At 34.4% G+C, this 20,307-nt stretch overlaps 1 protein-coding gene and 1 non-coding gene across 10 annotated transcripts in view; both read left to right on the top strand.

Moving 5' to 3' along the window:
- Positions 1 to 20,091, top strand: part of SNRPN (small nuclear ribonucleoprotein polypeptide N) — a 39,312-nt gene extending 19,221 nt beyond the window's left edge. For 3 of the 9 annotated variants that reach the window (XM_048221248.2, XM_048221242.2, XM_048221233.1), the window contains 4 exons: positions 6,853 to 15,131; positions 15,600 to 15,711; positions 16,873 to 17,022; positions 18,967 to 20,091. The gene's annotated coding sequence lies outside the window, so the exon portion shown is untranslated. Of the gene's footprint in view, positions 1 to 5,425; positions 15,132 to 15,599; positions 15,712 to 16,211; positions 16,319 to 16,409; positions 16,519 to 16,872; positions 17,023 to 18,966 lie in introns of all 9 variants that reach the window. The other 6 variants (XM_057303607.1, XM_057303606.1, XM_057303604.1 and 3 more) reach the window with 6 other exon arrangements.
- Positions 872 to 942, top strand: LOC113263848 (small nucleolar RNA SNORD108). Its single transcript, XR_003319434.1, has one exon. It is a non-coding gene; the product is annotated as a small nucleolar RNA SNORD108 (small nucleolar RNA).
- Positions 20,092 to 20,307: the final 216 nt, after the last annotated feature.

The following is a 20,307-nucleotide window of genomic DNA, read 5'->3' as shown; positions in this document are numbered from 1 at the left end:
ACAGGTAATTCAGAAAAAAACCTTTATAGAAATGTACCATGGATAGCTGAATATACCAAGATCTTATTCTTAAATAGTTATCATAACCTTCAGGAGTATGTGTGGTGTGTGTGTATAAATAACATGGGTATTGATACCATGACAAGTGATAGTTTATAGGGAAAAGCTTTTGAGGTTCAGAAAAATTACATTCCTTTTTTTTTTTTTTAAGAGCAAGATGGATAAGTCTTTTCACAGGTATTTCCCTTACTAAGTCCCTGTTTCCCTGCCAGAAATTTTAGAATATTTATAACCTCATACTTGCTTGGCTTCTCTCAGTGTTCCTGATTCTGCCCAAATAGGGATATGCTGGATGAATTGAGAGAAATGTGCTACCCTTTCTACTAACTGAGTTAGATTAGAAACATACATTTAGATGAGGAAGGAATAACTGTGAGGAAGCATGCAGTGGTATTTGCTGGCTCAGCCATATCCAAATAACTTCATTTTTAAATTAAATTAAATTAAATTAAACTAAATTAAATTAAATTTATTTTATTTTATTTTATTTTATTTTATTTTATTTTATTTTATTTTATTATTTGAGAGAGAGAGGCCTAAGCGCACTCAGGAGGGAGAGGGGGAGAGAATCTGAAGCAGACTGCACTGATTGCAGAGCCCGATGCAGGACTCAGTCTCATGATCGTGATATTAGGACCTGAGCCAAAACCAAGAGTAGGCTTCTTAACGGGTGCCACCTGGGTGCCCCCAAATAACCCCATTCTTGGGGTGCTGCTGCTTTATAAGTGATCTAAAGAAAATCCTCTATAATAGGAATCTCTAGAAGATGATCAGTTCTTCAGTTTTTATTTTTGTTTTGGGGGGGGAGTTGACTTGATGATCAGATTCATTGTTTCTTGAACCTGATGATAGTGTTCATTCCTACAAAGAGAATCTGGGGTTCAGCCAAGCTAATTTATGATAGAGTGCTTTGTTGAGAGTATTAGAAAGAATGAGTTAGCAGTAGGTGGTAAGAGCATTGGTGAATGAAAGGAAGGTAAGAAGGAAGAAAGACAAGGTGTAAGTGATTATAGCATGTCCTTAGTGTTGTAGAAGTGTGATGGAGACCAGTAAATTGAGAGCAGTGTTAGGATTCTTTCAGTTGTTGGAAATAGGAAAGTTCCCCTGTTGGAATATTGGACCAGTAGGGGTAGGTTAGGAGTCAGAATTAGCTACCATTTACCCTCTCCTTTGTCGTTAAGTGTATAGGTTTCAGCAGCTTTGGAATGTTAGATTCTGTGTGCCTTTTCTTGAGGTGACTAGGCAGTATTACGTCCTCTTTTGAAATTACTGTGATTAGCAAGATGTGCTGATCAAATATCTGTTCATTATACACTTACTGGAATGGGTAGAGTTGTATATTTATAGGCAACTTAGATTAAATCAAACTTTCTTCAACTTCAGTACACTTTAAGAGTCACTGGAACGTTGGGGCGCCTGGATGGCTCAGTCATTTAAGCGTCTGCTTTCTGCTCCAGTATCATCCCAGTGTCCTGGGTCAAGCCCTGTGTCAGGCTCCCTGCTCAGCAGAGAGTCTGATTCTCCCTCTGCCTCTTCCCCCAGCTGTGCGCTCGCTCTCATTCTCTCTCTCTCTCTCTCTCATAAATAAATAAAATCTTTAAAAAAATAAAAAATAAAAAAAAAAAAACAGACACTGGAAGGGCTTGTGCAGTTTGAGTGAGAGTTTCTGGATCGACAGTAGGTCTAGGTCTGAGAAGTTGGCAGATGATGATTTGACCACCACATGTAGAAAACACCTGGGTTTTATTCAGAGAACAAATTGCCAGTATACATTTAAATTATGTACTTCATTTGAGGCAGTAAATTTCTTTTTGATAATGCGTCAACTACACAAATTTTCACCAAGTTCACATTTGGTAAAATGACCAATAAACAAAAATTTACAAGAAAACCATGAATGTTTTTTAAGACATTTCAAAAGTAGATGTGATCTCAGTGAATAGTGTGATTACCAGGACATGGTAATTTCTGCATAATAATTCTACTTTTGGGGCAAGGTTTATCTGTTTTGTGTTCTGTTAGTCACAGAACAATATAACTTGAATTATGTTGCATTTGGCCATATGTTTTTTTCTTTTAAGATTTTATTTTTAAGTAATTTCTGCACCCAGTGTGAAGCTCAAACTTACAATTGCCCCAAGATCAAGAGTTGCATGCTCTACTGTCTAAGAGAGCCAGGTGCCCTTGTTTTGTTTTATTTTAAGCATCCACTTCTGGATCATTTCAAGTAGGCCAGAAACTGGCAATACGAATGGATTTCTCTGTGTTGAGTTTGGGATTGAGTCTCTTTTCTAGGGAAATTTCAACCACTGTGTTACAGCAGGGCTGTGAATACTCTGATGGCTCTATTTGATCATTATTCTAGTGCTGTTTTCATTCATTCTTTTTTTTTTAAAGATTTTATTTATTTATTTAGCAAGGAGAGACACACAAGCAGGGGGAGTGGGAGAGGGAGAAGCAGGCTCCCCACTGAGCAAGGTGCCCTCAATCCCAGGATCCTGGGATCATGACCTGAGGCGAAGGCAGATGCTTAATGACTGGGCCACCCAGGTGCCCCAAGTGCTGTTTTTTTTTTTAAGTTTCTGTTCTTTTTTATTTCTTTTAAAATAAACTGACAATTGTCCTGCTGTCAAGACTCACACTAAGACACCATATGCTTTGTTTTTTTGTTTTGTTTTGTTTTTTTAATAATAATTTTTTATTACGTTGTGTTAGTCACCATACACTATATCCTTAGTTTTTGATGTAGTGTTCCATGATTCATTATTTGCGTATAACACCCAGTGCACCATGCAATACGTGCCCTTCTTAATACCCATCACCGGCCTATCCCAATCCCCCACCCCCCTCCCCTCTAAAGCCCTCAGTTTGTTTCCCAGGGTCCATAGTCTCTCATGGTTCATTCCCCCTCTGTTTACCCCCCCTTCATTCTTCCCTTTCTTCTCCTACCGATCTTCCTACTTCTTATGCTCCATAAATGAGCGAAACCATATGGTAATTGTCTTTCTCTGCTTGACTTATTTCGCTTAGCATTGTCTCCTCCAGTTCCATCCATGTTGCTGCAAATGTTGTGAAATCGTTCTTTTTGATGGCTGAGTAATATTCCATCGTTTATATGAACCACATCTTTTTTTTTTTTTAAATCATTCTCGACACATAGCAAATGCCTTTTTTTTTTTTTTTAAGATTTTATCCATTTATGTGACAGAGAGACAGCCAGCGAGAGAGGGAACACAGCAGGGGGAGTGGGAGAGGAAGAAGCAGGCTCATAGCGGAGGAGCCTGATGTGGGACTCGATCCCGGCACGCCGGGATCACGCCCCGAGCCGAAGGCAGACGCTTTAACGACTGTGCCACCCAGGCGCCCCTTGAACCACATCTTCTTAATCCAGTCGTCTGTTGAAGGGCATCTCAGCTCCCTCCACGATTTAGCTATTGCGGACAATGCTGCCATGAACATCAGGGTGCATATGGCCCTTCTCTTCACTACGTCTGTATCTTTGGGGTAAATGCCCAGTAGTACAATTGGTGGATCATAGGGTAGCTCAATTTTTAACCTTTAAAGGGACCTCCACACTGTTTTCCAAAGTGGCTGTACCAACTTGCATTCCCACCAACAGTGTAAGAGGGATCCCCTTTCTCCACATCCTCTCCAACATTTGTTGTTTCTTGCCTTGTTTCTAATGATGCTTCTTCATGGGAATAGTGTTATAATGGACTGTCTACTTCTACTTTTAAACAACAAAAATTAGGCAAGGATTTCTCTAGGCTTGAAAGTGCTGAAGAATAATGATACAGGTCAAATCAGAATCACTTCCCCATGCTATAGCAAATAAGGAACCTGTAATTGAAATGAGGGAATTTTTTTTCTGTGACTTGGAGTGGGTAAAAGAAATTACAGAGGATATTTTTGTTGTTTTTCGTTTGTTTGTTTTGTTTTTTGTTTTTCTTTGGCTTCGTCATATTTTATTTATTTGTTTGTTTGTTTCTTAATTATTATGTTTAGCTAGCCACTGTATAGTACATGATTAGTTTTTGATGGAGTGTTCAATGATTCATTAGTTATGTGTAACACCCAGTGCATGTCACAACACATACCGTCCTTAATACCCATCACCCTGTTATCTCCTCCCCCTACCCCCTTCCTTCAGAGACACTTAGTTGTTCCTGGGGTCCATAGTCTCTCATGGCTCATCTCCCTCTCTGATTTCTCCCCCTTCAGATTTCCCTCCCTTCTCCTGTGGTCCTCTATGCTATTGCTTATGTTCCACATATGAGTGAAATCATATGGTGATTGTCTTTCTCTGCTTGACTTATTTCACGTAGCATAATCCCCTCCAGTTCTATCCATGTTGATGCAAATGGTGGGTATTCATCCTTTCTGATGGATGAATAATGTTCCATTATATATATGGACGACATCTTCTTTATCAATTCATCTGTTGAAGGGCATCTCGGCTCCTTCCACAGTTTGGCTATTGTGGACATTTTTGTTATGAACATTGGGGTGCATGTGCCACTTCTTTTCACTACTCTGTATCTTTAGGTTCAATACCTAATAGTGCAATTGCTGGGTAGTAGGGTAGCTCTATTTTTAACATTTTGAGGAACCTCCATACTGTTTCCCAAAGTGGCTGTACCAACTTGCATTCCCACCAAGGTAAGAGGGTTACCTTTTCCCTACCTCCTCGCCAGCATTTGTTGTTTCCTGCCTTGTTAATTTTGGTCATTCTAACTGGCGTAAGGTGGTATCTCATTGTGGTTTTGATTTGTATTTCCCTGATGGCTAATGATGTTGAGCATTTTTTTCACAGATCTGTTAGCCTTTTGTATGTCTTCTTTGGAGAAATGTCTGTTCATGTCTTCTGCCCATTTTTTACGGGGTTATTCTTTGAGTGTTGAGTTTGATGAGTTCTTTACAGATCTTGGATATTAGCCCTTTATCTGTAACATCATTTGCAAATATCTTCTCCCATTCCATGGGTTGCCTCTTTGTTTTGTTGACTGTTTCCTTTGCTGTGCAGAAGCCTTTTATCTTGATGAAATCCCAATAGTTTATTTTTTCTTTTGTTGCCCTTGCTTTTGGAGACTTGTCTAGCAAGAAGTTGCTGTGGCCCATGTCGAAGCAGTTATTGCCTATGTTCTCCTCTAGGATTTTGATGGATTTTTTAATATTGTAACTTAGGATTTCTGAACATAAATTATTGCAGTGAAACTGGTTTTCTTATTTTTGAAGAATCGCAGAAAATATGGGCATTGTATTTTTCTTATTTACATTTTGTATAATACATAACCTTCTCTAGTGAGCTTATCTGGACAATGGCTTTGTAGTTTAGATAGATGGCATGTTTTCTCATTTTTTTAAGGTTTTACTTGTCCGAGAGAGAGAGAGCAAGCGTGCACAAGCAGGGGGAACAGCAGGCAGAAGGAGAAGCGGGTTCGCCACTGAGCAAGGAGCCCTATGAGGGACTCGATCCCAGGACACTGGGATCATGACCTGAGCCAAAGGCAGCCTCTTAACCAACTGAGCCACCCAGGCATCCCAGATGGCGTGTTTTCTCAACTGAGTGAATCATGGCTCTAAGTGATATCAAAGTAACAATAGAAATACTTGTTTCCTCTAAGATTGCTGAAGTCACAATGGAGAAGCAATGCATAAAAGCCCTGACTTAACAAATAATATTTGTATGTCTAAGATTATAACATGGAAGATTCATAAAAATGGTTATAAGAAGGCATAGACTTATTCTTCCCTTATAGGGAGAAGAAAACAATAATTGGAATCTAGAAGGAGTTTGGAAAGTTAGCAATTATTGTTATTTGGTATTTTGTTAACACGGCTATTGGTAGAATCAATACATAAATGAACAAAAGGCACAAAAAATTTTCCTTATGGTATAGGCAAAGCTTGACTTCATATTAAAGCTCAAATTTTTCATTCTTTGTGATTTTTTTGAGTCACGAAACATGGACATTTTATTGTGCCACATTCCTGGGAGCATAAAATTAGGTGATATTATCTTAAAGTCAGCTTGCCCATTCTATCATTTAGAGAGTGCCAAATTTTAATTTGGGGCCTTGGTGGAAAGGGAAAAGGGTGCTCCTTAAGGTTGTCTACTCTTACTGGATATTTCTACCTGTTTTAGTATAACTCACAGGAAAATAAATCTTCCATGTTTAAATATTTAAAAAAGCACGTGTTCAGTTGAAATTAGCCCTTTGTGCATATCTCTTAGAAATCAAGAGAGCATTGTTGTTGAGGATATAAGACAATTTACTTGTCAGTAGGAAAGAGTGCATGGCCACATAAAAAGATGTGAAAATGTGTCATTTTTTAGGTTGGCAAAATATATTGGTTCTTCCCTTTGTTTTTGTAATGTACATAAACATCTGTACAACTCTAAAAGAAAAGACTTGGAACAATTGTATTCAAAGTGACAAAAACGTACAGATAATTCAGAGAAGAAAATGATAGCAAGTAAAATGAAATGTCTAAAAATCACTCATAAATATTCTTAAAAATCATTGTATGATAGATTTGGTTATCAGTTTTACATACATGTAAAAAGGCAGTGCCAGCTAGGTCAGGAAGTGGCTGTCATTCATGGACATGAATGGAGCCTAAGAAACATGGACACATATTTCATCCAGAAACTTAGAAAATTTTTTGGACAGTAGATGCTGTATAAACTCCATTAGATGGTTGTTCTGAAGCTGCCTTTCTAGATCAGTTTTGTTGTTATTGCTGTCTTCTGACTGTATTAAAACTTCTAACTGGTCCCCTTACTTCTAGCTTCAGATTCTCTAATTCATCTGTCTGCCAGAGCAGTCTTCTGGAAAAGATGACAAACCACATCACGTTGCTTCAAAAATCTGCAGTTGAAATGTTTCAAGAGTGTTAGAAATAAGCAATAATCAGAGAAGAAGACAAAGATTATATAAACCAATAGTATTTAGAGCATCTTTTGCCACTGACAAACTGGAATTTTTCCACTTTTAGTCACTGAACATTTGGATTCATAAATTTCGTGATCTTCCTTTACTTTTATCCCCTGAATAAGACGCCCCTGATAAGAATCTGGAGAAATTTGTGCAGCAAGAAACAATGTGATTAAAATCCAGGATGATGTAGGATAATGTGCAAAACTTTCATCCAATAACATGAACAGGAAAGGATAGCTTGAGTACCTCTGCATTGATAAAATTGTAGTTTTCAAATTCTTCTGGAGTATCCTGTGCAATTTTACTTATGGACTGCTATGGAAGTCTAAACCTGATGCTGATTTAAGGGTTCATTGACCAGGACCCTCCTGTAGAGACACGCTAGATCTTCTACTCTATTTTAATTTCATGGTCCAGCATGATCAGCACAGCATCTCTCATTCCAAATTATTCCCCAAAATGCTGTTGTGTGATACCGAATTGAAAATTATTTCAAGTGGATGGCATTTGTAGTATTGGTCTAGTGTGGGCAAATCAAGTGAATATAAGCCAGCCTTCTAGGAATATGTGGAAAGAAGGGGAAGGACAACACATCCTGAATTCAGCTAGAAGCTTCACCAACTTCAAAAAAATCACAGACAAAATAAAGATATGTATAGTCCTGAAATTCATCTTGCCTTTCAAATATTTATATTTCATTGGCAGTCTTTGGATTTGGAAAAAATATCTCAATATTATTCTTTCTATGGGGTGTCAATTTGCCATCAAAATATTCACCAGTAAGAGCCCTGCTTATTTGACATTGCGTGTGTGATAAACACAAGTATTAGTTTTCGTTCTTTTATTTCCTTCACCTGCCATTTTAAAACAGCTAGGAACCTAATCTATTAACTAATTTACTGGACATATATAGCTTAAGAATTCAGTACTTAAGAAAATTGTGATTGGGTAATGGTATTGAAATGGAAATATAAAATACTCAGTAAATGATGAATATGCATGAACTGTTCACTGGATGTTTGGAGGTGAAGAGAATGAAATTCAACATTTGATAGTTTTTTATTGTATTTTATTCTTTTTTTGCTTAATCTTTTTTGGAATCTAATGCTCAAGCACTGAGGCCTGCATTTATAAACAAATCTATTGTTTTTAGATACTTTTAAAAATGGTTGCTGCGATAATAGAGCTGGTTTCCTATGGAAGTTTCTAAAAACATGTTTGGTAAAACTGCCTTCTGGAGAATATTTTAGAAGGGAATGGGCCATTTTGTAAAGATAGACTCAGTCCTGTATTTATTGTTTGAGTGCTTATGTAAGGCAAAGAGGAAATGGCCATGGGGAGTGTTTACTACATTTATCGCGAAAAAATGTAAGGCACTAGTTATTTATGTGCGTTTTGAGAATATTGTATATGAAATAACCAAATACAATTGCTTTGTAACCATAAGGCATTGTGATTGCTAAGAAAGCAGTTACTAACATATGTAGAAGAGATATTTTTAATACGTGACTATAGAAATTGAAGTTACCTCTGAATGATGGACATTTAAAATCATTTGATTCGATTATTGCTGTTGCTTTTTTGGGGGGGGCCAGGGATTGTTCTATATGCAGTTGTCACATAAGTTTCGTTAAGGCTGCTATATGTGGATGTAGATGTTACTCTGTTAAGTGGTCTTTATGTTAATATTTGTATGGTATGAGATTTAATTCTCATGATGGAATTCCTGCATTAGAGGCCAGCCTCTATGCATATTTGATGGGCTAGGATTTGATGGGCTTTTTTATTTCTCTGTATATAATAGAAAAAAGGACTGTGTTAAGACCTCCTATTAAGCATGGTGATGGCTGACATTTGGGGCATTTTAATTGTTAGAATATAATTTTGTTGGTTACTGAGAGGAGTTCTAGACTGCTTTGTTTGTACTAGACAAATAAAAGCAGAATTTAAAAGGTAGAGAACAGGGAATTTTGAGGGCTCTATGTATATGCGTATGTACAGAGATAGTTCTTGAACAGCCAGGCTTTACTTCATGTTCAGATATTGGGAATCTACATATATTTTACTAATACTGTATTGTTAAACAGGTGTGGGTTTTTGTTATTGTTTTAACCAGTGGAATTATTGAATTGCCTCTTAACATTAATTCCTTTTCAGTAGATATTGTTATACTTTTTCTTACAATGTTATATATAATGTAACATTTTTTATTTAACATCTAATTCTCTACATGTATAGGCATCTCTGTAAATACCCATCACCCTATTAGGATAAACATTTTTATTTCCCAAAAGTGGTATTATATCTAGCCTCTTTGTGTGTTCATCAGATCTTTAGGCTCAATTTTTAGGTTGTGGTAAATGTTTAGTATGATATCTCATTGTTTTACATAAGATTCATCATGGTGGAAATGGCATTGTAACTGGTGGTCTACCTTTTTTCATGGTTTTCAGATGTTTGTATACAAACAAAATATAGTTACTTTTTTTTTAGAGGTGTGGTTAAACATAACAGGTTAGAAAAGTTTTCATGTCTGTGGAATTTGACATTTAATGGTAACTGAATTGTTCTTGTTTTAAAATACTTACATCTAGTTGTATAGGTGTAGGTGATTATAAGTTTTTATGGGGGATGTTCACAATTGTCTGTCAGACCTATGGTCATTAAAGGCTGGGTTGATCCAAGAAATGTTTTATACGATGTGTATATGATAGACACAGCTGTTATGTTTTCTTAAAGCCAAGGAACTATTATATCAGCATGTTTTGTATTTATTATATATGGAGTGAAAATTACCGTAACAGTTGTCAGATTATCTCTTAGTAAATAATTGGGCAGCTGAAGTTTGGGGTATTTTGTTAGATTGTTCTGTGTATAATAGTTAGAATACATAATAGTTTTGCTTTAAACTTTTAATCCTTGTAGGGGTTGCTTTCATGTACGCCTGTATATAGACTCACAGGTGTATTGTATAAATGTCTATAAAATAAGTGTTTATTAAAAATCATAGCAAACACTTTTTGGCCAAGTAATTATCACTCGGCCTTAGTCTGTTGTTTGTGTTGTTTTGTGGTTCATGATACAGGGAGTTTCAGTTTGAGCTTTAGTTGCTGAAGATATTGTTAGATTGCTACCTAAATTATAGACCGGTGTTAGTTTTTGTTTGAAAACATCTGCATAGGATTTGCTGATAGGCACATATTTTTTGAATACCAGTCTGAGAGACAATGTAAAAACATTTTATTTTGGCAAATTGAATCACTATACCATGTCTATTTGGGATGGTGATGGAGATTGTATTATTATTATGTTTTTGGATATAGAAGATCAGTGTCATTTTAGAAAACATTGTTGGATATATGATTTCTGTCAATAATTTTGGAAATACATTTTCATTGAAATGATAAAGGTAGAAACATTGAGTATAGATAGTGAGCACCTTCATGAGTTAGGGTTGATTTTGATGTTTTTTTTTTAATTTTTCTGTCCTTTTTAAAAAGTTTTTACTTAAATTTCGGTTAGTTAACATGCAGTGTAATAATAGTTTCAGATGTACCATATAGTGATTCAGCACTTCCATACAACACTCAGTGCTCATCACCAGTGTACTCCTTAGTATCAATCACTTAGTTAATCTATGCCCCCCCTCCCCCCGCACTCTCCCTCTGGTAACCCTCAGTTTCTTTATAGTTAAGAGTCTGTTTCTTGGTTTGCCTTTCTCTTTCTCTCTTTGTGTTATTGAGATATTTTTAGTTAGACATTTTTTGTTAAAGTACAGAAATTATTGCCATTCATATTTTTAAATATGAAACTTGAATAATTACTTATTTCAGTATAAATTTTGGATGTTAAATGTTGAGAACAGAGCAGGAAGCCTTTCACTGCTACATATATAATACACAAACTTATATTAAATCTTAATTTCCTAGGTATGTAGAAATAGTCTCTACACACGCGCATGCACACACAATAAATCTATTAACATTGAACAGCTATGGCAAAAAAAAATATATTACCAATAGAAGTGTTTCGAGACCACGCCCATGTGTTTTCTCTTGGTGTGTGTGGGGTTATTAGGTAGTAATGCACATGTGATCAGCTCTTTGTTTTTGTACCATATAACTTTACAGATGTGCAGACATTTCTGTTTTATATTTGAATATATTTCACCTAAAATTAAAGCACATTACCATTTGAAATGGTAAAATGAGCCTCTATTGTTAAGTATGATTCCTAGAATGCTGTGTATGTAATTATTCATAAAAACGCTTACTTCTATATCGACATTGCTGACAAACATACTTTTAAATAGTCATACTTTAAAAAATCAATATAGTAATTAATTTCTCTGCATGTTAGTGGTTTGTTGTGAGGAATATGGATGTAAGGGCGGTTGTTTTCCAATATTGTCTATAAAAATGTTTGATTCTTTTGCTTCTTAACTATTCTTTTTGGTTTAAAGAGACGTTGAACATCATGTGTATGTTGTAGTCATGCTATTGATAAACCATAAGTTTGACAAGTTTAACATTTGCAAATTATTCTAAGAATTCTGTATGGATGGCTCCTTGTGGTTTATTGTTAAACAGTAGTATTTATAATAGTTACTTTATAACCTTGACTTAGGAAGTATATAGAATCGTTGATGAACATAATGGTAGAGGGTAGAAACCGTTTTCTTTTGATACTGTTCACCCTTGTATAGGATTACATAGATTGATGGGATTGTTAAAGACAAATGACTTGAAAATTGATTTAAAAGATTCTGAGCTACATTTTTGTTAACATTTGTGTGCGTTTATACACATGCACACACGTATATAATCAGGGAGGACAGAGTGGTTAAAAGTTTTTTGTCTCACAATTTCATTTAGAAGAAAAACTAGACTGCAATAATTAAATTTTACCCATTTTATATAAAAATATTTCTGCCTACTTAGGGGACATATAGGTATATCTTATTTTCTCAGATGTACTGAGGTTTTTGATGAAATTCATTTTTCTGAAGAATAGGTTATAGAATCTAAATTACAAAATTCTGTGTTCATCTGTTATATGACAATAAGACAACTTTGTAATTAATTGGCAAGTGAAATATTTATTTTTCAACATCTAATATTTCTAGATATATTGAGTGTCACAGTATATTATATATTTTTCTTGTAAATGTGTTAGGATTATTGTCTTTTAAAATCAACATGACAAAGAAATTGATCATTGATATACAGGCTCTTGGAGCAGTGAAACATTTATCATATTAGTTTGGTTCTTAAGAGGAGAAATAGAAAAGATTGTGCGTTTTCCCATTCTCATAGTAGAATAGTATATGCCATTGTATAAGTACAAATCGTATATTAAAAAACTTATACCATGTGAATTCATTTGATGTTTCTGAATGTATTATAATGTATTTCATTAGGATCTTCTTTTATTATTTTTTTGTTAGGATTACTTTTTGGAGCAGATTTAGGTTCACAGCAAAATTGAGGGCAAGGTACAGAGATTTGCCATATAGCCCCTGCCTAACACATGCATAGTCACCCCAATTATCAACATCCCTTACCAGACCAGTACATTTGTTACTACAGATGAATTTTCATTGACATATCATCATAACCTAAAGTCCATGGTTTGTTATGGTTAAATCTCCTAAAAATTCTCTGTGCTCCACCTATTCATCCCTCCCCCATTTTATTTTTATTGTTATTGTTTACATTGGAGATAAAAATGACTTCCTTAAAAAAATTTTATACTACCTCTTGGAACAATACACAGTTCTGTATGTGTTCCTTTGGTTGCATGACAATATTCAAGACAACTTTGTAAATAATAGGCAGATACAATTTTTTTAATTTTTAACATCTAGTCTTTCTAGATGTGTAGAGTCTCACAAAGTATAATTTTGTAAATAATTCATTGTAAAATTTCATAGTCATTGTTATCAAGTGTTGTATTAACATTGCAATTGACACCAATTTTAGGTTTCTTGAGCTATACATATTTTGGTATCTGTTTATTGAGTTGTTAGGGGAAAGAGAAAGTTAAAAGGGTGTACTTCCACTCTTGCATTCTCTAAAAGAAAATTTTATATTTTAATCACTGTTTAGTCTTTTTATTTACTATACATTAAAAATCCTAAGTCCTAATGTTATAGCTGTATTGCTAATAGGGCATTATGTATTTTAGTCATAAGAAATATTTATATAAGAAATTTTATTCTCCCTCTTCGAGCTATTCAGTTTTGTATTTAACTGAACAGCATGACAACATTCAAGACAACTTTGTAAATAACAGATGAATATATTATTTATAAATACCTAGTTTTTTCAGATGCACAGAATTTCACAATGTATACATTTACAAATATTTCATTGTCAAATACCATAAATTGTTTTTTCTAAATATTCTATCAGTGCAAGAAGTAACTAATAATTGTTCTTTTAGGGTTATGTAACATTTTGATGTTTGTTAGGTGGGTTTTGGGTCAGAGAGATAGCTTCCTTTTTGTTCAGATTGTTAGGTTCTCATGTACAAGAAAAGATTAGATTCTGTACTTAGAAAACAAACGAAAATACCCCGGGTGTATTTTATCCTTAGAAAGAAGCAGGGAGACTTGAGAAAGAGAATTGTTGTTTAAAATCAGAGATATGTTCATAGTTAAAAGATAATTGTATTGCTAAGTAATTGTTATTTTATTATGTTATATAGATCTACTCGTGGCAAATTTTTATGTGTATGTGCATATACATATATAAAATAAATGTTAAGCACCTGTATATAGTAAAATTAGTTTTAGGAGTATAAATCTTATAGTGTTTTCTTTATCATTTATTAGCTTATTGCTTTGCATTTTTTTTGAAAATTATGGAAATAGTATTTCAAATCTAAGCTTAAAACGTTTCTATAATCCCACTTATGATATATCTAAGTGTATGTTGTTTTTAATATAAAATGGATAAGTAGCTCTATATGTTTTCTCTTCTGTTACCCTGTATATATATACATCTAAATGAAAACAGAATTTCTGTGATTATGAATATTTATTTTATTATTCTGAGAGCTTTTTGAAGGTGCCCAGTGTATAGTTACATTTATATGTTACGTGATAGTCAAACAATGTCAAAAGTGTTCCATCTTAGTAGACTGTAATAAATTATGAAAATTTCTTAGAGCAAAATAAAAAGTATAAACGACATAAATTAGTATATTTTTTGAACAGCAGTTTGGCAATAAAAGTTGAAATTCAAGTGTGTAAACATTTGAAGTGGTATAACTTGTTGGGATTTTATCTATTCCTAGTCTCAAATTTACAAAGAAGAAAGTATGTTCTACATTGAGTATCAAATAATTGGAGCATGTGAAATATATATCCGTAAAAGGTCATAATGGTTATATCTTATTCATCATATGAATATAATTTACACAATGGAAGATATTCTGATATGAAAGGGTGTTTTAAATGGATATTTTAAATTATGTCATTTTTGAACAAACATCAACTGATAGTGTGTTTACAGAGGTATGCCCATATGCCTCTAGTTGTTCTAATGGAAATGTTAATGTTCACTATTCTTGAGGAATGTTAATTATTCTGATGTGATTATAGAGTTAAGTAATGCTTCCTCATCAGTGTTATTATAATGGTGACTATTTTAGCATTCTTCTTAAGGTTTTTGTACATGTGTAAGTTAAATGGCAAAACATTGTTAATTATCTGTATATTGCTACTTGACAATCTGAAATGAATATATGAATTGTTGAATAGAAAGTTGTCTGGAAAATCATATGGCAAAAATTTAACATTGTGTAAAGAGTTGGGAGTGGAAGGACTGCTTCTGCTTCTACATTCTGCATTTGAAATTTTAAAGATATTTCAAAAGGAACATTTAAATAACAAAAGGGGATTTTAAGGATACAACCAATTTGTGCCTCTCTGTATCGTTGCCTATTGACATCTTGGGAGTATTGGGCTGTTACATCCAATTTTGTATTCCCAGTGGCCATTATGAATAGTTTGTGAGTGATCAGAAGAACGTGTGATTTAGAGACTCTAGTACAGCCGAGAGTTTTACACACTGAAACAATATTGTGGGATCCAAGAAAAGAATATGGGAGAAGATGGGATTTGAGGTAAGTGCTAAACAATTATATTTGGGTTTACAAACACATGAATGATTAAAATAAGTCATTGGAACTTTATAGAAAGGGTAATTTTCATAATGTACTGCCATATTTGTGGTTAACTGACTAGATCACATTGTTTGAGGGGGAGTTTGTTGGAGTAAGTTGGAAGTTACTCTTAATTAATGGTAGTAATTGGAGAATGGATTCTTTACTTTCTATGGTAGTTGAGTCTGTCAGAAGGATTTCAGGTAGGTCTTTACATTTTTTAAATATTATTCAGAATAAGCGTGAAAAACCTTTCAATAAATTTGTGGTAAACATTCACTGATAAGGGGAGAAAATTTTTAAGAAGTTACTGTGCTGTTAACTGCTTGTTTATCTCCATTCACTATTCCTGATAATTCTGAAGTCATTCTAACGTGTGTGTCCTGGTGTCTCATTTGTAACTGGCTATATTGTATACTTACTTATCAGATGTACATGATGAAAAGAAGAAATTTATAGATAACCTGAGGGCAGCTGATATCAGGAACATTCCTCATGCTATGGACTTCCTTAATTTAAAAGTCTTAACTGAGAACCACAGGTAAGGTTCTGGATCAAGAAGTGCTTTTTTAGGACAATGCTTTGGCTAGGCTAAGGAAAATATTACTGGTGCAGACTTTGGAATATTCAACAATGTTTGAGAATTAGTGAGAAAATTAATTCTTTCCAAAGATAATTTTACTGAAATAGAGATGTGGAGTATATGTAGAATGTGGGAAATTATTTGTGTATTCTTTCAATTAATTACCTTATTTATAATCAGATGTGACATAATGTTATAAAGGAAGTCGTCGATTGTTCATTAGTTGGACAGAAAGAATTTTTGCAAGTATATAGTGTGATAAAGGGAGAAGTTCATGGAAACTGAAAATAAAGGGGAACCTTCTGTCCTGTTGGTGGGAATGCAAACTGGTACAGCCACTGTGGAAAAGTGTGTGGAGGTTCCTCAAAAAGTTAAAAATATGATTCAGCCTTGAGACATTGACTTAGAGACTACAAAAGTACTAATTCAACGGGATACATGCCCCCCCTTGTTTATAGCAGCATTATCTACAATAGCCAAACTATGGAAATAGCCTAAGTGTCCATCAACTGATGAATGGAAGGAAGAAGTCGTAAATAAACATGGAATGTTACACAGCCGTAAAGTAAGAATGAGACCTTGCCATTTGCAATGAAGTGGATTGCAGTCATATATTTGTCAATAAAGAAAGGCTAATACCATATGATTTCACTCAGGTGAAACTTAAGAAACAAAGCAAACTAGCAAAGGGAAGAAAAAGGCAGAGGCAAACCAAGAAACAGAGTCTTAACTACAGAGAACAAACTGGTGGTTACCAGGGGGGAGGTAGGTATGGGGAATGGATGAAATAAGTGATGGGAATTAAGGAGGGCACTTGTGATGAACAAGGGGTGTTGTATGGAAGTGTTGAATCACTAAATTGTATATCTGAAACTAGTAGTACACTGTATGTTGACTAGCTGGAATTTAAATAAAAACTTAAAAAGTATTGGTAAAGTAATGGCTGATGTTGGAGAGTTGCATCAGCTATGGGATTGATTAATGAGGAATTGTTTCTAAGCATTAAAAGAAATTTATAACAAATTTTAAGATGAGCCTCCACGTAATCTGCTGCTTTAGTTATTTTATGAGAATGGTGTGTATCTTAGCTTAACAATGTTTCTTCTTTTTTCCTATCAGGAGATGATAGTTCCATGAAAAACCACTTCTGCCCTTGATGTTTGTAATTGCAAGAATTGGTATCACCAGACCTCTCGTTGGCAGTATTATTCATTCAAGTGTTCTTCATCTCTATCTCTGGTCCCAGGAATACCCCTTGGCAAAATTATTGTAAGAACAGATAAGTGCTCATTTGATTCAAGGAGGGACACTTTGGTTAGACAGGAGTTAATATTATGCTTTTATTAAGATTAATGAATTTTTGGTGGCAGCTAGTAGAGAGTGAGATCTGTTCAGGTTACATATTGCTGAGTAATAATCCTGAAACTTGGTGGCATAAAGCATCTATTGTGTTGTTGTTTCATGAATTCTGTGTGTGAAGATTTCTGACAGTGCCAGAATGTGGAGTCAGCTTGGAAGAACCAGTGTTTAACAATGATTCAGACAGCTACGGTATCTGGATCCTCCTTCAAACATATGTTCTGTACTTGGTTTGGGATGACTTGAAAGGCTAGGCTTAGATAGAGCACCTTCATACAAGTTTACCCAGAGGCAGTATCATAAAAAAGAAGTGATAGAGCCTTGGGAAAGTGGCATGTGACCTTTATGGTCCAACTTTAGAGTGATGTAGTATCAATTCTGGCATATTTTGTTGGCTAACATTGTTATACGACCACCCAGAATTCTAGTAGAGATTCCATCTCATGGTGGGGGTAGGGTAGTGCCAAGGTAACTGCTGACCTGTAGTTACATGTAAGACCATATGGAAGAAGGCACAGTTGTTAAGACCTACAGCTGTGGAACTTTAGAATTTTTTTCAATTTTGGAATCCATTCACAATATTCCTATCAAATCCTATATCTGTCTTTATGAGCTCAATTAATTAATTTTCAGAATTTCATGTCTCACACATTTTGAATTTCTTGCAGATATTTTTCAACGAACATCTTACACATTACCTGTCATAGAGTAAAGTTTTACTGAATTGTTTTGTGACTTTGGGAGTAAATTACGCAAAAGATAAGAAATTGGAGAGAGAAAAAAAATCACATAATTTTTTGGATTAAGTGAGTTTGAGGAATGTAAAAGAGGGAAGAGCTCAGGTGCACTAAGCTGATGCTTAAATATTCAATCTTAGAAGTAACTAAAACAATGAACTATAAAAACGGTGACAGGGAGCTGTTGTTAAGGAAAACATAGGTGTTATAGCAAATAGTGAATCCCAGCTTCTGATGGATCAGGAGTTCTAGGATTCTCATTTTTCTTTCATTTCCCACTGTGCCCCTTTAGAAGGTTAATTCATGGGATATGAGACTAAGCATGAATGCAGACAAATTATTTAGACATTGTTTTTCAGAGAACCTTGGCTGCCTACCTGTTACTCTCAGAATAACCTTAAAGGTGAAGGCTTCAATCATAAAGTATTTTGTTCTTAGGATTAATCATTACTAAATAGAAGATTAAGGACTTCTTGGTGGAAGTGCCTACTCAACAGTTTTTTGGTAGTCAGATGGAATAATGGGTTAGGATCCAAATCTATTCCTAAATTCCATTGTAGCATCTGTATCTTTAGTAAAGTTACCATTTTTCTCACCAAGTGGACTGAGGTCCTTTTGGTTTTGTTTTTTGTTTTTTTTTGGAATTTTTTGGCACTGTTGCCCAGTTTCTTATACAGAAATGCATATAGATTACATGAAATAATTCTGTGTGTGAATGAGCGCTCTAGAGATATAGGAAGCCATTCCGATACATAGTTGAACAGAGACATAACATGAGAATTATAAAAGTATGGGAAGAAAGAATACCAATAACTGGCTTTTTAAAAAAGTTGACGTACAATGTTGCATTAGCTTCAGGTATATCAATAGTGAATAGTGATAGTGAATCAATGCACATAATGCATTATGTGCATTATGCAATAGTCAACACGGTAAGTGTAGTTATCATCTCTAGCCTTCTTACTAGAAAGTTCCAAAAGAATTTCTGATCCTTCTGTTATTTCTTCACAATTAAATGGCTGTTGGATTTCATTATACATAATTTTATTAGCTCCTACCGATAATTGCGTAAAAGTGTGTTTCTAACTTTTACCCATTTCCTAATGTGTCCTCTCAGGTGATGACAAACAGAAAACTGATGCTATTTCTTCTGCCACCATCTCCAAATCCAAAAGACAGTCTTCATAATGTATGGAGACTTCTGTTCCATGTGTTGGAGTGGATACTCCTATCAGATCAGAAAAATGGGACTGAGAAAGCTCAAGTTTGGAAGTTAACTAAACAGTGTCATTGGAGGGAACTGTAACCAGGCATGTTGACTGTTTTCATTATTGACATTGGACTAAATCTCAGGAGCTTGAATGGTGGAGATGTTGTTACACAGAGAAGCTCAGGATGGTGTGATTGCAAGGCTTCATTTCAGTATTCCTATAAGTTTAAACTGCACATATTTATAATTTTCACTTATTACAGGGTAAATTTAAAATCAATTGATAAAAATTATCTTTTTCCAAATTACAAAGGGCAAAGAAATTTGTGAAGGATAGTATTTTTACTTCTTAAATGCTTTTTCCCCTTCTAATTCTACTCTCCAACATTATCTACTGTTAATGGAGTTTTGTGCATATCCTTTTGGGGTATATCACTGAACAAAGTGTTATGCTAGTAGTATTTTGGATGTAGCTACAAATTTTCTAGGCAGTTACATGCTTTATATAGAAATTACTTTTAATTTCTCTGGCTAATTTGTTGAAATAGTCCTAGTATTTCCACCTTATTGGAATTAAGCATATCCAAAATTTATGTTCTGAGTCAAAAGTATAAATTCTCCCCAAATGGTATAGATTATCCTTATCAGTCTTGTCTCCCAGTGTTTGTTTATGAGACTTCTGTTTTCTTAAACAGTATAAACATTGAATTTCAGTGTTTTAATCTTTGACAATGTGGTATTACAAAAAATTTGCTTTTCTTCTCTTACTGTTCAGTTCAGTCATCTTGGTATGTCCTTAAACCTTATTAGTCACATGTTATTTCATTTTCCTCTGTGTTTTTTTATTCCATTTCTCAGAATATTAGAGTTTTTGTTACTGGTTTCTAAGATATCATTTATGATTAAGGATGTTAACCATTTGCCATGCATTGCAAATGAAATACCATGTGTTCTCACCACCATTTTACTGTGATGTTTTACTTTTTGGTTGTACAGACATTGTGTATTCAAATATAATAATGTTCTGCTTTATGCCTTTTGAGTTTTGTGTTTTTATTTAAAACCATGTGTACATCACTATCATGCATTCTTTCTATTTTCTTCTGTTCTTTTTGTCAATTATTCTGTCATTTGATTTTTTCCATTAATCATTACTGTGGTTTTAAATCATTACCTACTCAAATTATTTACCTTGACTTAAGCAGTTACCACTTATGTTAAATTCTACCATAGTTATTTAGAAATCCC

Source organism: Ursus arctos, unplaced genomic scaffold (assembly GCF_023065955.2).
Source record: "Ursus arctos isolate Adak ecotype North America unplaced genomic scaffold, UrsArc2.0 scaffold_28, whole genome shotgun sequence".
NCBI classification, from domain to species: domain Eukaryota; kingdom Metazoa; phylum Chordata; class Mammalia; order Carnivora; family Ursidae; genus Ursus; species Ursus arctos.
Note: the sequence above shows the minus strand (reverse complement) of the source record. Positions and strands in the feature narration are given on the sequence as shown.